Consider the following 14696-nt stretch of genomic DNA (forward strand, 5'->3'; position numbering starts at 1 on the left):
TACAGAACAAAGCAAACTCAAAAGGGGCTTACAGGGGTACAATGGAGTAAGGGAGTATGGCTAGGCTAGGCAACCTAGGTAATAAATGAGATTAACGAAAAAACATATAAACATGGACTATACAAAACACAAGATATAGAAATACAAAACAAAAATATAAACAAGACTAAGCAATACAAAAACAAATTGAGCAAAAATGAAAAATGAGGTAGATTGCTTACAAGTACTCTCAGGTACACTGTAAGTAACAATTTGCAATTTGAAATGCAGGCAAAGCCAGGGGTACAATGGAGTAAGGGAGCATGGTGAGGCTAGGCAACCTAGGTAATAAATGGAATCAAAGAAAAGTTGAATAATAAGCATAGGCAAATTTAAGCTAATGACTATTAACTATAAATAGTTCAGTTATGACTGTATAATTAATAAGACCTGAAGAACTATTTATGCACTCAATTAAATAATTTCAGTAAATGACTAGTTAAGAGTAAGTTAAAAATTAAGTCAGAAAATGAAACAATGAGACTTAGGAAACCTAGCCCCACTAGTTGACAGGGGGTTAATTAAGTTAATTCACTGGGAGTGATAATGAGCTGAGACAGACCACATTGGGAGAGGAAAGCGTTGAGGTTCTCGTTGAGGAAGTACCTGCCATAAAGTTTGAACAAAATAACATACATAATATTACAAATATACGGTATACATATAATATTATAAATATTAAATATATAAATATAATTTTATAAAGAGTTTAAAGGACTGACATCAACAAGTGATCCATACAGTGAAGCACAAATACAACACAATACATCAGACAATGAAGAGGTGTGGCAAGTGTTCGGGAGTACTGGGAAAACGTAATGTAGGCGTAACGTGTTGCATCTGTAACATAAGGTTTCACTTGGGCTGTACAGAATTATCTCCAGGATGCACAGAAAGGCAAGGAATTTACTGGGTTTGCAAAGATGACAGATTAATGTTAAAGAACATTACTAATCTGATGAAAAACATTCCCGAGTCACAGAGATTATCATTCACAGACAGGCTACCAGTGATATATGCGGACTGGGAAAAGACAACATTGGATAACGACCAAAACTCAGGAACAGATAGTTTAGAGAACCGCAGCAGTAGTGTGGAGGAAGAGGGTATTGTGGTACAAAATAACAGCAATATTGCAGAGCCAGGTAATATAAACGATGAGAGCAACAGTGAGACAGAGTGCATAAATGAAGGAATTGGGACGAAAACCGGAGATGGCTCCAATAAAGAGGTAGACAAGACAGACACAGGTATAAATATCTTGAAAAACGCAAAACCGGAACACATTTGCAAATTCTACGATAAAGGAATATGCAAATATGGAAAATTAGGAGCAAAATGCAATTTTCTACATCCTCGAAAATGCAGGAACATGTTGGTTAGGGGTACATGCCGTTTTGGAACAGGGTGTAGATACTTTCACCCTAAATTATGTAAATTTTCCATTAGAGACAAAAAATGCTACAATCTTCAGTGTCCGGAATTCCACGTGAGAGGTACACAGCGTTATAGACTGGAAGATCAATATGACACTACTGGAAATTTTTTAGAGGAAGGCAGAAACAGAAAAGAAAATATAAGAGAGAGGAACAGCCAGATGGAACCACTACAGGATTACAGAGGGGAAGGGAGATACCCACAAGACTGGAATACAAATTATCAACAAGCACACACACATACACTGAAGGGGTTACAGATGGAAGGGGCTGTACATAACATACAGAAGGTTTTCAGGTTGGGCTGGTACAACAAGGACAGAAACTTACTTGTAAAGCTGGTGTTTACAAACGAAACCACGAAGGAGGACATTCTCGAAAGGAAGAGTCGTCTGCAGCATATGGAGGGATACAAAAAAGTATTCCTGCAGAGGGACAGGACGAAGGAGGAGAGAGCCAGGGCAGCAGAGGCAAGGAGGAAGCGCAGGGAGAGAGGAGCAAACCAGGAAATCACAGCCCTCATCACAACAGTCCCAGAGACAAGAAGAGAACCCAAAACCAGCATCCCAGCAACACCAGAGGGGGGGGGGGCAACACCACCACCCTCCTCTGCATAGAAACCCTCCCTTCCCCTCACCCTACCTGCCCCCACCCAACCCTCCCTCCCCCCCCCCCCCACCCCATTCTGACCCTGACACCCCTTCCCCATTCCCATCATGTCCCCCCTCCCACCTTTTTCCCCCTGTCCCCCCTCCTCCTTCATCCCATACCCTCCCTATCCCTCCTCCCCCCTCACTGCGTATCCTCCATGTCCCCCCTACCTCCTTAACCCACACCCTACCTGTCCCCCCCTTCCCTTAAACCCCACCCCCCACCCCAAAATCCTCTGAGACCCTGCAAACCACCTCACAGATCCTCTCACCCATGGAACAGCTTCCCACACCAGCAGAATGCTCGCCAAGAAAGGGACATGAAAATGAACAGAAGAAAGTGAGCTTCAAGGTGATGTACACTAACATAGATGGGATTTCAAATAAAACAAGTGAACTTGGAGAATGGGCACTAGAAGAAAACCCAGACATAATAGCACTCACAGAAACAAAGTTAACGAAAATCATAACAAACGCAGTGTTTCCACAGGGCTACTATGTAGTGAGGAAAGAGAGAGAAGGGAGAGGAGGTGGTGGTGTAGCTCTGCTACTAAGAGAAGGTTGGAGTTTCGAAGAGATGGTAATTCAGAACTGTGAAGGTTTCAGTGACTACATTTCAGGCACCATAGCAACTGGAGGACAGAAAATTATAATAGTAGTCATATATTACCCCCCACCGAATGACAGAAGACCCAGACAGGAATATGATAGAAACAACTTGGCCACCATCAATATAATAGAGAGAGCAGCTTCTGTGGCTAGCAGGAACGGATCCAGACTTCTAATCATGGGAGACTTCAACCATGGGAAGATAGATTGGGGGAACAGAGACCCACATGGAGGCCCAGACACATGGAGAGCTAAGCTGCTGGATGTGGCAACAAGAAACTTTCTAAGTCAACACGTCAAGGGACCGACAAGAATGAGAGGAGGGGATGAACCAGCCTTGCTTGATCTGATATTTACCCTAAATGAGTCGGATATAAGGGAAGTTAAGTTGGAAGCCCCCTTGGGAATGAGTGATCATAGTGTATTGAGCTTTGAGTACCTGGTTAAGCTGGGAATTATCACCCCCAAAAAAGAACTGGGAACCAAAGGGCTGGCGTACCGAAAGCGGAAACTATGAGGAAATGAATAAATTCCTATGGGATATACATTGGGACACAGAACTCGGAACCAAGTCCGTACAAGACATGATGGACTATGTCACCCAAAAATGTCAGGAGGCTGTAAGCAGGTTTGTCCCAGCCCGACAGGAAAAAACAGAGAAGCAAAGGAAGAATCCGTGGTTTAATAAGGAATGTATGAAAGCAAAGGAGCTGAACAAAAGGGCATGGAGAAACTTCCGTAATAACAGAACACCAGAAAGTAGAGAGAGATACCAGAGAACCAGGAACGAGTATGTCAGTGTGAGAAGAGCAGCTGAGAAAAGGTATGAAAATGATATAGCTAATAAAGCCAAGACCGAACCAAAGCTACTACACAGTCACATCAGGAGGAAGACAACAGTGAAGGAACAGGTGATGAAACTTAGGGTGGGCGAGGACAGGTACACAGAGAATGACAAAGAGGTGTGTGAAGAACTCAACAAAAGGTTACAGGAGGTCTTTACAATAGAACAGGGAGATGTCGCGGCGCTAGAAGAGGTGGCAGCAAACCAGGTGACCTTGGATAGGTTCGAAATTACAAGAGATGAGGTCAAGAAGCACCTATTGGAGCTGGATGTGAGAAAGGCTGTTGGGCCGGATGGAATCTCGCCATGGGTATTGAAAGAGTGTGCAGGAGCACTTTGCCTACCACTCTCCATAGTGTATAGTAGGTCACTGGAAACGGGGGACCTACCAGAAATATAGAAGACTGCTAATGTAGTACCAATATACAAAAAGGGTGACAGACAAGAGGCACTGAACTACAGGCCAGTGTCCTTAACTTGTATACCATGCAAGGTGATGGAGAAGATTGTGAGAAAAAACCTAGTAACACATCTGGAGAGAAGAGACTTCGTGACAACCCATCAACATGGGTTCAGGGAGGGTAAATCTTGCCTTACAGGATTGATAGAATTCTACGATCAGGTGACAAAGATTAAACAAGAAAGAGAAGGGTGGGCGGACTGCATTTTTTTGGACTGTCGGAAAGCCTTTGACACAGTACCCCATAAAAGGTTGATGCATAAGCTAGAGAAACAGGCAGGAGTAACTGGTAGGGCGCTCCAGTGGATAAGGGAGTACCTAAACAATAGGAAGCAGAGAGTTACAGTGAGGGGTGAGACCTCAGACTGGCGTGAAGTCACCAGTGGAGTCCCACAGGGCTCTGTACTTGGACCTATCCTGTTTCTGATATACGTAAATGATCTCCCAGAGGGTATAGATTCATTCCTCTCAATGTTTGCTGACGACGCCAAAATTATGAGAAGGATTAAGACAGAGGAGGACAGCTTGAGGCTTCAAGAAGACCTGGACAAGCTGCAGGAATGGTCGAACAAATGGCTGTTAGAGTTTAATCCAAGTAAATGTAATGTAATGAAGATAGGGGTAGGAAGCAGGAGACCAGATACAAGGTATCACTTGGGAGATGAAATGCTTCAAGAGTCCGAGAGAGAGAAAGACCTGGGGGTTGATATCACGCCAGATCTGTCCCCTGATGCTCATATCAAGAGGATAACAGCAGCAGCATATGCCAGGTTGGCTAACATAAGAACGGCCTTTAGAAACTTGTGTAAGGAATCTTTCAGAACATTATATACCACATATGTCAGACCAATCCTGGAGTATGCGGCACCAGCATGGAGTCCATATCTAGTCAAGCATAAGACTAAAATGGAAAAGGTTCAAAGGTTTGCCACCAGACTAGTACCAGAGCTGAGAGGTATGAGCTACGAGGAGAGACTACGGGAATTAAACCTCACTTCGTTGGAAGACAGAAGAGTTAGGGGGGACATGATCACCACATTCAAGATCCTCAATGGAATTGACAGGGTTGATAAAGACAGGCTGTTTAACACAAGGGGCACACGCACTAGGGGACACAGGTGGAAACTGAGTGCCCAAATGAGCCACAGAGATATTAGAAAGAACTTTTTTAGTGTCAGAGTGGTTGACAAATGGAATGCATTAGGAAGTGATGTGGTGGAGGCTGACTCCATACACAGTTTCAAGTGTAGATATGATAGAGCCCAATAGGCTCAGGAACCTGTACACCTGTTGATTGACAGTTGAGAGGCGGGACCAAAGAGCCAGAGCTCAACCCCCGCAAGCACAACTAGGTGAGTACAGGTACTACACCACACAACACCCGTCCTACTACCAAAACTGGACGAATCACTACCAAAACAACACACCCTGGACCTGGGTGTTGAACTCCCAAGGCCCACCAGAAGTGACACGCAATGTGGGAAATTATTCATATTTGCAAACACACAAGGCTTGAAACCAAAATCAAGAAATTAAGTTCATAAATGGCCTCCTAATAGAATCGAACTCAATATTTGGTGCATTTACAGAAACCCACACAAAAGACCACATGGATAGTGAAAACTGGATTTCGAATTATAATCTATATAGATGTGACAGAGTAATTAGGTCAAATGGAGGAGTAGTTCTGTATATTAAAGAGGAGCTGGCATGCACAGAGCTCCTGAACTCGTCCAATGAGGTGGTAGAGGTACTTGGAATCAAGGTAGAAAATATGAATCTACTTATTATTTTAATATACAAACCGCCAGATGCAACAGTTGAGGAATTCACTGAACAGATCCACAAAATAGAGAATATCCTTGGTAACCTAGCAAACCCAGTACCAGACATCATCTTCCTTGGAGACTTCAATCTACCCAGTTTAAAATGGAGAATAGTAAACAATAACATTATAGCAGGAAGTCAACCGGGAAATAACCAACCACAGGTCAGAGAACTACTGAGATTCTTTGACAAATTCTCGCTCAGTCAGCAGATTACAGAACCAACTAGGAACGAAAACACGCTGGACCTGATATTCACGAACAATGAGGAGCTAATCAGAGACATTACTGCCTCAGACACTACGTACTCGGACCACAAGCTCATTGAAGTGCAAACCAACATTAATAACGGTAGTAGGCCCAAGAGAAACAAGCGAGAAGGGCTATTCAATAAATTCAATTTTAATAATAAGAGGATAGACTGGGAGAAAATAAACAGGGAACTTACAAACATTCAATGGGAAAATGCTATAAGAAATAAAAATCCTACACAAGGAATAGAAAAACTGACTTCTGAAGCATATGAAGTCTGTCTGAAACATGTTCCTTTGAGGAAAGCCAGAAAGAGGTCCAATGTAGAAAGAGAACGCAGACGACATTACAAAAGGAGGAAGAAATTAACGGAAATGCTTAAGCAGACACGACTCTCCATACAAAGAAGAAATAATTTAAACAGGGAGATTGAAGAAATCGAACAGAGACTGAAGCATTCCTATCAGACTGAAGAAAGGCAACTAGAACAGAAAGCAAATCAAGAAATAATGAAAAACCCAAAATATTTCTTCACATATGCTAAATGAAAAGCGAAAACCACGGCCAGTATTGGACCTATTCGTATTAGTGAAGGTTCATACACAGAGGATGACAAAGAAATTAGTGAAATCCTAAAAAAACAGTATGAGGACATGTTTAGCACTCCGATACTCAGCATGAAAGTGGAAGATTCGGACAATTTCTTCATGAATGATACTCAAACACCTGTAAATATAACTGATATCAACACGAGCGTGGCAGATTTTGAAAGAGAAATTGACAATATGCCCATGCACTCAGCCCCGGGTCCAGACTCATGGAATTCAATATTTATAAAGAAATGCAAAGTGCCAGTAGCCCAGGCACTCAGTATAGTGTGGAGGAAGAGCTTGGACACAGGGGAGATACCAGATGCGCTTAAAGCAGCAGACATTGCCCCTCTACACAAGGGTGGTAGCAAAGCGTTGACAAAGAATTATAGACCAGTTGCACTAACATCCCACACAATAAAAATATTTGAGAGAGTGATCAGGAGTCAGGTCACTTAGATTCATGGAAACCAATGACCTCCACAATCCAGGCCAACATGGATTTAGAGCAGGAAGATCATGCCTCTCACAGTTACTTGACCACTATGACAAAATCACTGAGGCATTAGAGGAAAAACATAATGCAGATGTCGTATACACAGATTTTGCAAAGGCATTTGACAAATTTGACCATGGAGTTATTGCACACATAATGAGGTCAATGGGTATAACTGGTAAAGTAGGACGCTGGATTCTCAATTTCCTGACGAACAGAACACAAAGAGTAACAGTCAATCAAGTAAAATCGAGTCCGAGCGCAGTTAAAAGCTCTGTACCTCAAGGTACAGTCCTTGCACCACTGCTGTTCCTTACTCTCATATCAGATATAGACAAAAACACAAGTCACAGCTTCGTGTCATCCTTTGCAGATGATACAAAAAACAGCATGAAAATTACCTCTGCTGAAGACATTGATAAACTGCAAACAGATATTAATGTAGCGAGTAATCCTTATACTCGCTCCATTATCTCATTATCTTAATAGCATAACTAATTAGCACTAATTACAGAAGTTACAATCCCTTCCCCAATTACAGGTAATACTCTTCTCACCTCGTTGGAGGGAGCTGAGGTGTAATCACCATATATGTAAGCGATTTGATGAATATCGAACAGTACAATCTCCAGTCAAGAATGTAGTACTCGGTGTAGGCAGTTCTAATCGACCCAAGACGCTACAGCTTCGACACAGAGCAGACAGCAGACTACGACCTCATCCAGCTACAACGCTCTCCCACATAGAGCTCCACGACTCCGTCCACACTCAGCTCTCTGCTCTGCTCCAGGCTTCGTCTCAACGTCTACGACACTGCTGTATCCAGGACTACTAAATATATATGAAACACTAAACACTGTGTATCTAATGAACCCAACAACGTAACATAAACGTACGTTACATTAACAAAGTTTTCGATTGGGCAGCAGAAAATAACATAATGTTTAACGGTGATAAATTCCAGGTACTCAGATACGGCAAAAATGAGGATCTTAAACATAATACAGGGTACAAAACACAATCGAATCTGCTCATAGTAGGAAAACAGCATGTCAAGGATTTGGGAATAATGATGTCCGACGATCTAACGTTTAGGGAGCATAACCAAGCAAGTATTGCGTCAGCCAGAAAAATGATAGGATGGATTACGAGAACCTTTAAGTCCAGAGATCCCATCACAATGGTTGTACTCTTCAAATCACTTGTGTTGTCCCGTCTTGAGTACTGCTCAGTACTCACTTCCCCCTTCAGAGCAAGAGAGATTGCTGAAATTGAGGGAATACAGAGAACATATACGGCACGCATAGACGAGATAAAGCACCTAAATTATTGGGATCGTCTCAAAGCTCTCTAAATGTACTCACTAGAAAGGAGACGAGATACCAAGTAATATACACATGGAAAATACTGGAGGGACAGGTCCCAAATCTGCACAGTAAAATAACGTACTGGCGTGAACGACATGGAAAAAAATGTAGAATAGAACCAGTGAAGAGCAGAGGTGCCATGGGCACAATCAGAGAACACTGTTTGAACATCAGAGGTCCACGGTTGTTCAACGTCCTACCAGCGAGCATCAGAAATATTACAGGAACAACCGTGGACATCTTCAAGAAGAAACTAGATTGTTTCCTTCAAGGAGTGCCGGACCAACCGAGCTGTGGTGGGTATGTGGGCCTGCGGGCCGCTCCAAGCAACAGCTTGATGGACCAAACTCTCACAAGTCAAGTTTGGCCTCGGGTCGGGCTTGGGGAGTAGAAGAACTCCCAGAACCCCATCAACCAGGTATCAACCAGAACCCATCAAGCAGCCAAGGAATTTGCCATCTACTTTGTTACAAATTTGGGTATTGTTTATCCTGAGATTTATTTGATTTGAGGATTTATTGCTAAACAAAATATAGAAAGTTTTGTCAATACTGAGGGTGAGTTTGTTGGAAGTTAGCCAGTGATAGACTTTATTTAGCTCAGTATTCACTGTGGCATTTAGAGCAAGGGGGTCAGGACTGGAGTAAATGGAGGTCGTGTCGTCAGCAAATAGAATTGATTTGAGAGGTTGGGAGGCATTTAGAAGGTCATTAATGCAGATGAGAAGGAAGAGAGGGCCAAGTATGCTGCCCTAAGGAACACCAATGTTGATGGGTAGGGTGGGAGAAATTGAATTATTCACAGAAACATACTGGAGCCTGTCAGTAAGGTAAGACTTAAGGTATTGCAGGGAGTGTCCTCTGACTCCATAATGTTGTAATATAAGAAGAAGGTCTTGGTGGTTGACAGTGTCAAAAGCCTTACGCAGGTCCACAAATAACGCAACAGGGAACTCATTTTTATCAAGAGCTGCATGTATCAAGTTAATCATACTACTAAGTGCATCGTTAGTGCTTTTTAGGGGTCTGAAGCCATATTGACAAGAGCTAAGTATATTGAGTTTGGCTAGATATGAGAAAAGCTGCTTGTAGATTAGTTTTTCAAATATTTTTGACAAGTTTGGCAGAATTGATATAGGTCTGTAGTTGTTAACATCTGTGAGATCACCACATTTGTGGACAGGGGTTACTCTCGCTTTTTTTTTAATATCTGGAAAGGTTTGGAGTTCAAGTGACTTGTTGAAGAGCAATGCAATGGCAGGAGCTAAAGATCTGGAGACTTTTTTGTAAATTAGAGTTGGTATCTGCTCAAGGGCACTAGACTTGGTTTTAAGGGAAAGGATTATGTCAGTAACATCAGTGGAATTAGTAGGCATTAGATACAGAGACTGTGGATAGTTACCTGTAAGATAGTCCTGAACATCAGTACTGGAAGATGGAATATCATTTGCAAGGGATGACCCAATGGATGAGAAGAACCTATTGAACTCAAAAGCAGTATCAGAGGCTGAAAGCAGACCATCAATTTTTCACAGGAGTATTGGTTTGTTATTTATAATCTTCTTTGATCCCAATATTTGTGAAATTGTACTTCATGTTTTCTTAATGTTGCCCTTTGTGTGGGTAAATTTGTCTTCGTAGTATTTAATTTTGGCTCTTCTAATTATTTTAGATAAAAATGATGAGTAATTCTTTGAAAATTCTTGAAAAAGAAAATATTACTTATTTTAACTTAGTATTAAATCGTACTGTCAAATATATTGTGAATATTTGAGTTTACCTAAAAAGCTGAATAGAAAACCACGACCTCACCTAACCATCTTAGTGTTTGAAGATAAGCATTTTATTGCTTCTTAATTACAATTAGTACTTAACCTATAGCTATATTAATATTACAGTTTTATAAAACTAATAAAACAAAACTAAAATATATTATTAAACTGTAAAGTAACTCAGGATATTTTCAAATTTTGTATAAAATCTCAATTGTTTATTAAAACTGAAAAAGAAATTCCTGTTATTTAAAACTTGTGTACAGCAACTTTAACTTGAAAACTTCTTTCTAAAATTCTAAGTGTCTTAACAGAAAATGAGGTGAATAAATGGGGAGGTAACAGCCCCATAAGTTTAATTGTGTACTATGTATGACAGTAGGGAAATGTACTTATTACACTATTAAATCGTACTGTCAATTCGGAGGATGATAGACGAGAGAGTAATAGAGCATCACCAGGGCAAGGCGAGGTACATAATATCTGCTCTTAGAAAGAATGCCAACAGTTTTAGAAACTTTTTTTGCTATATTTAGAATGTGTCCCTGGAAATTCAGCTTGTTATCGATAAAGACTCCAAGGAATTTACCATCTAATTTGCCACTAATATGAATTTTGTTTATTCTTAGATTAATTTAATTTGAGGATTTATTACCAAATAAAATATAGAAAGTTTTGTCAATGTTAAGGTTGAGTTTCTTAGCAGTTAGTCAAAGATGGACTTTATTTAATTCAGTATTTTTTTTCAATTTCCACTGATGTTAATTCTAATTTTAATTTTTCTAATTCCACTGATGTTAATGAGAAAATCCTTTCCCTTAAAACTAAGTCAAGTGCCCTTGATGAGATACCATCTCTAATTTACAAAAAAACTTCAGATTTCTAGTTCCTCCCATTGCATTGCTCATCAACAAATCACTCGAATTCCAAACCTTTCTGGATATTCTAAAAAAAGCGGGAGTAACCCCAGTCAATAAATGTGGTGATCCCACTGATGGCAACAATTACAGACCTATATAAATTCTGCCAACCTTGTCAAAAATATTTGAAAAGCTAATCTACAAGCAGCTTTACTCCTATCTAACCATATCCAATATACTTAGCTCTTGCCAATATGGCTTCATACCCAAAAAAAGCACTAACGATGCACTGATTAGTATGATTAACTTGATACATGCAGCTCTTAATAAAAATGAGTTCTCTGTAGGGTTATTTGTGGACCTACGTAAGGCTTTATTCACTGTCAACCACCAAAATCTTCTTCTTAAATTACATCATTATGGAGTCAGAGATCACTCCCTGCAATACCTTCAGTCTTACCTTACTGACAGGTTCCAGTATGTTTCTGTGAATAATTCCACTTCTCCCACCCTACCCATCAACATTGGTGTTCCTCAGGGCAGCATACTTGGCCCTCTCCTCTTTCTCATCTACATTAATGACCTTCCAAATGCCTCTCAACACCTCGACACCTGTACCAGTATGGGTGGGGTTAAAAGTAACAGAGGTATCCACTGAATCAACGGGGGTGTTTATGGAGGAGAAATCATCAGGCCGTGTAGAATCCAGATGGTTGAGATCAAAGTATTTAGTCCACGTTGCAGAACCAAACAAGGCGTGGAACATATTAGCACTGGCAGGAATCGTGCGAGTGTGGTTGGGGGGGATTGGCACCAAGCACCCCCAAGTAAGAGGGGGGTAAGAGGCTCAGTTGTCACAATGAGAGAAGGAGCCACTCCAGGTGATGAGGTGGTCATCACTGGGGTCTTGGGGCTCAACCCTCTCACTGAGGTGGGAGGTTACCGGACGGGGAGGGGAAGGGGGTAGTCAGGAGGGTCAAAGGAGTAGCTTAGTCTGGGCCCAACGTAGTAAGGGCTACAGAGCCCAGTCTTCCAACACAGTCCGATTCGGGGGCTTGGTCGCCCACCCCACGAGCCTGGGAAGTTATAAAAAGATCATTCAGCGACATAGAAATGAGCAGGTAATAATTTCATTCACGAATAAGCCCCCATACCCACCATGGAGCCACAATTAGAGGATAGGATACCCAACAAGATGGGACCCCACCCCCAGGGGTGCATCATGAGTATACACCCCGCAATCATCACCTTAAGAACCGTCAGTCCATCGAGATCGGGTTCAGCAACAAAGGCGAGGATTGACATCAAAAGCGTCCCCTCCCTCGCAACGTCGGGTGCCACAGTTCTTTGAGTGAGAGTGTGCCTCCACAAACATCCGGGCGTCAAAACAGAAGATGTTCGAAATAATAATCAAGAATGGCAAAAGGTCGGCGGGAAATGACAATTAGAAAGGAGAAAAGGGGAGAAGGCAAAACGAAACCTGAGGAAGAGGAAACAGCATCCAGCATAATTAGTGAAGATGGCAGAGGACTGTCCCATGGAGCATCACACTCTGACAGCAGCCCACCAAGCCGCCTCACGTCAACAACGGGCTGGAATGTGAAGGGGTGACGGTAGGAGACCAACTCCATCGTCAACCGGGGTTAAACCCAAAACTACTGCAGCAGACAACTCCTGCCAAGTGGAAGGCAGTACAGGGGCTATGCTGACTAGTCTAGGGAGCCAGTCGGCCGAGCGGACAGCACCCTGGACTTGTGATCCTGTGGTCCTGGGTTCGATCCCAGGCGCCGGATAGAAACAATGGGCAGAGTTTCTTTCATCCTATGCCCCTGTTACCTAGCAGTAAAATAGGTACCTGGGTGTTAGTCAGCTGTCACGGGCTGCTTCCTGGGGTGGAGGCCTGGTTGAGGACCGGGCCGCGGGGACACTAAAAAACCTCGAAATCATCTCAAGATAACCTCAAGAAGATGACCCAAACCAACACTGCTGCAACCCTACCAACAGCCATGTTAATTCTGCCTCAGAGGAAAAGGAAACTACTAGTCAGGGGCTGTTTTATGAGGGTTCCAAGAAAACCTTTGTCACACAGAGGGCAGCAGAACAAATGGAATTCAAACCAGTGATGCAGGTTACCCTGAATATACTTGGGTTTTTATCCAACAGTGGACCTAAACCCTACAACGTAGTCAAACCCTACATTCCCTTGGGTGGTTACCTCAGACCTGTATTCCCTATAGTCGTGGACACAATCCCATCTGACCTACATGTACCAGGTCTAGGGATCACAATTAAACATTTAAAACAGCAGCGAGTCAAATTAGCTGACCCATAAAACAAATCTAAACGTATCAAAGATATAGGAGTGTTAATTGGGTCAGATTATTATAAATTCATCTCCGGCAAACACCAATTGCACGGGTTGACCGTACTGAACTCTGCAGGTGGAAAGTCCCATTGTGTGAAGAGAACTAGAATGGTGGAGATGTGATTATAAACTAGTGGAGGAAGGGGGGAACTCCTCCCATTGTGTGAAGAGAACTAGAATGATGGAGATGTGATTATAAACTAGTGAAGATATTGACTCTTATATGTTTTACCTTTTTTAAGCCGGGTCTTTTCCTCTAACCCCGTCCACTACCACAGCAGTACACAGGTGCACATAGTTTACACAGCAGTACACAGGTGCACATAGTTACAACAGCAGTACACAGGTGCACATAGTTACCACAGCAGTACACAGGTGCACATAGTTACACAGCAGTACACAGGTGCACACAGTTACACAGCAGTACACAGGTGCACATAGTTACAAAAGCAGTGTGTAAACAAGAGGCTGGGTTGATATATTTGGAGGAGAGTGTGAAGCCAGACTGTTACTGGGTCTCAGCCAGCAAGGGAGGCGCCACGCTGCCAGAGGCATCAGTGTAACATTGCCCCAACATCCCAGTGGAGTGTTTAAGGCACTCAACAACGGGTCGTTAGCAGTGTCTCCTATGACCAACTGCTCATACCTTTCCCTGCATGTAATATTCTTTTGTCTTGGTGTCGAGAATGGCTGATCTTAATTACCTCAGGGAATGTTATTGATGAACAATCGTCAAGGGACTTACCAATATTAGACATATATGTGCAAGTTAGTGTACCCATTTATTGTTGTCCATTATGTGGAGTGTTTCCACCATATGTTGATTTATTGGTAACTATTTTTGGCCAGGAGGTGAATGTCATATGGTGAAGATATTGAACACATGAGCACATTAGATATATGTACAGTTTTGGCAAAGGTTCACCTCAGTTACAGAGGAGACAGTCACGTGTGATATAAGATAATTAACAACATGTTTGTAACATGGTGTAACGGGAGTGTTGAGGAGAGTTCAAGAAGAGTACACTGAGGGGTTGTGGGTCCAGCCTCAGTTAATATCAATATTTGCCATCGTTCATTTATTTGTATAAATGTTCTATTTTTTGGACTTAGGAGTTTATTTCCTACCTC

Source organism: Procambarus clarkii, chromosome 37, assembly GCF_040958095.1.
Source record: "Procambarus clarkii isolate CNS0578487 chromosome 37, FALCON_Pclarkii_2.0, whole genome shotgun sequence".
Lineage (NCBI taxonomy): Eukaryota > Metazoa > Arthropoda > Malacostraca > Decapoda > Cambaridae > Procambarus > Procambarus clarkii.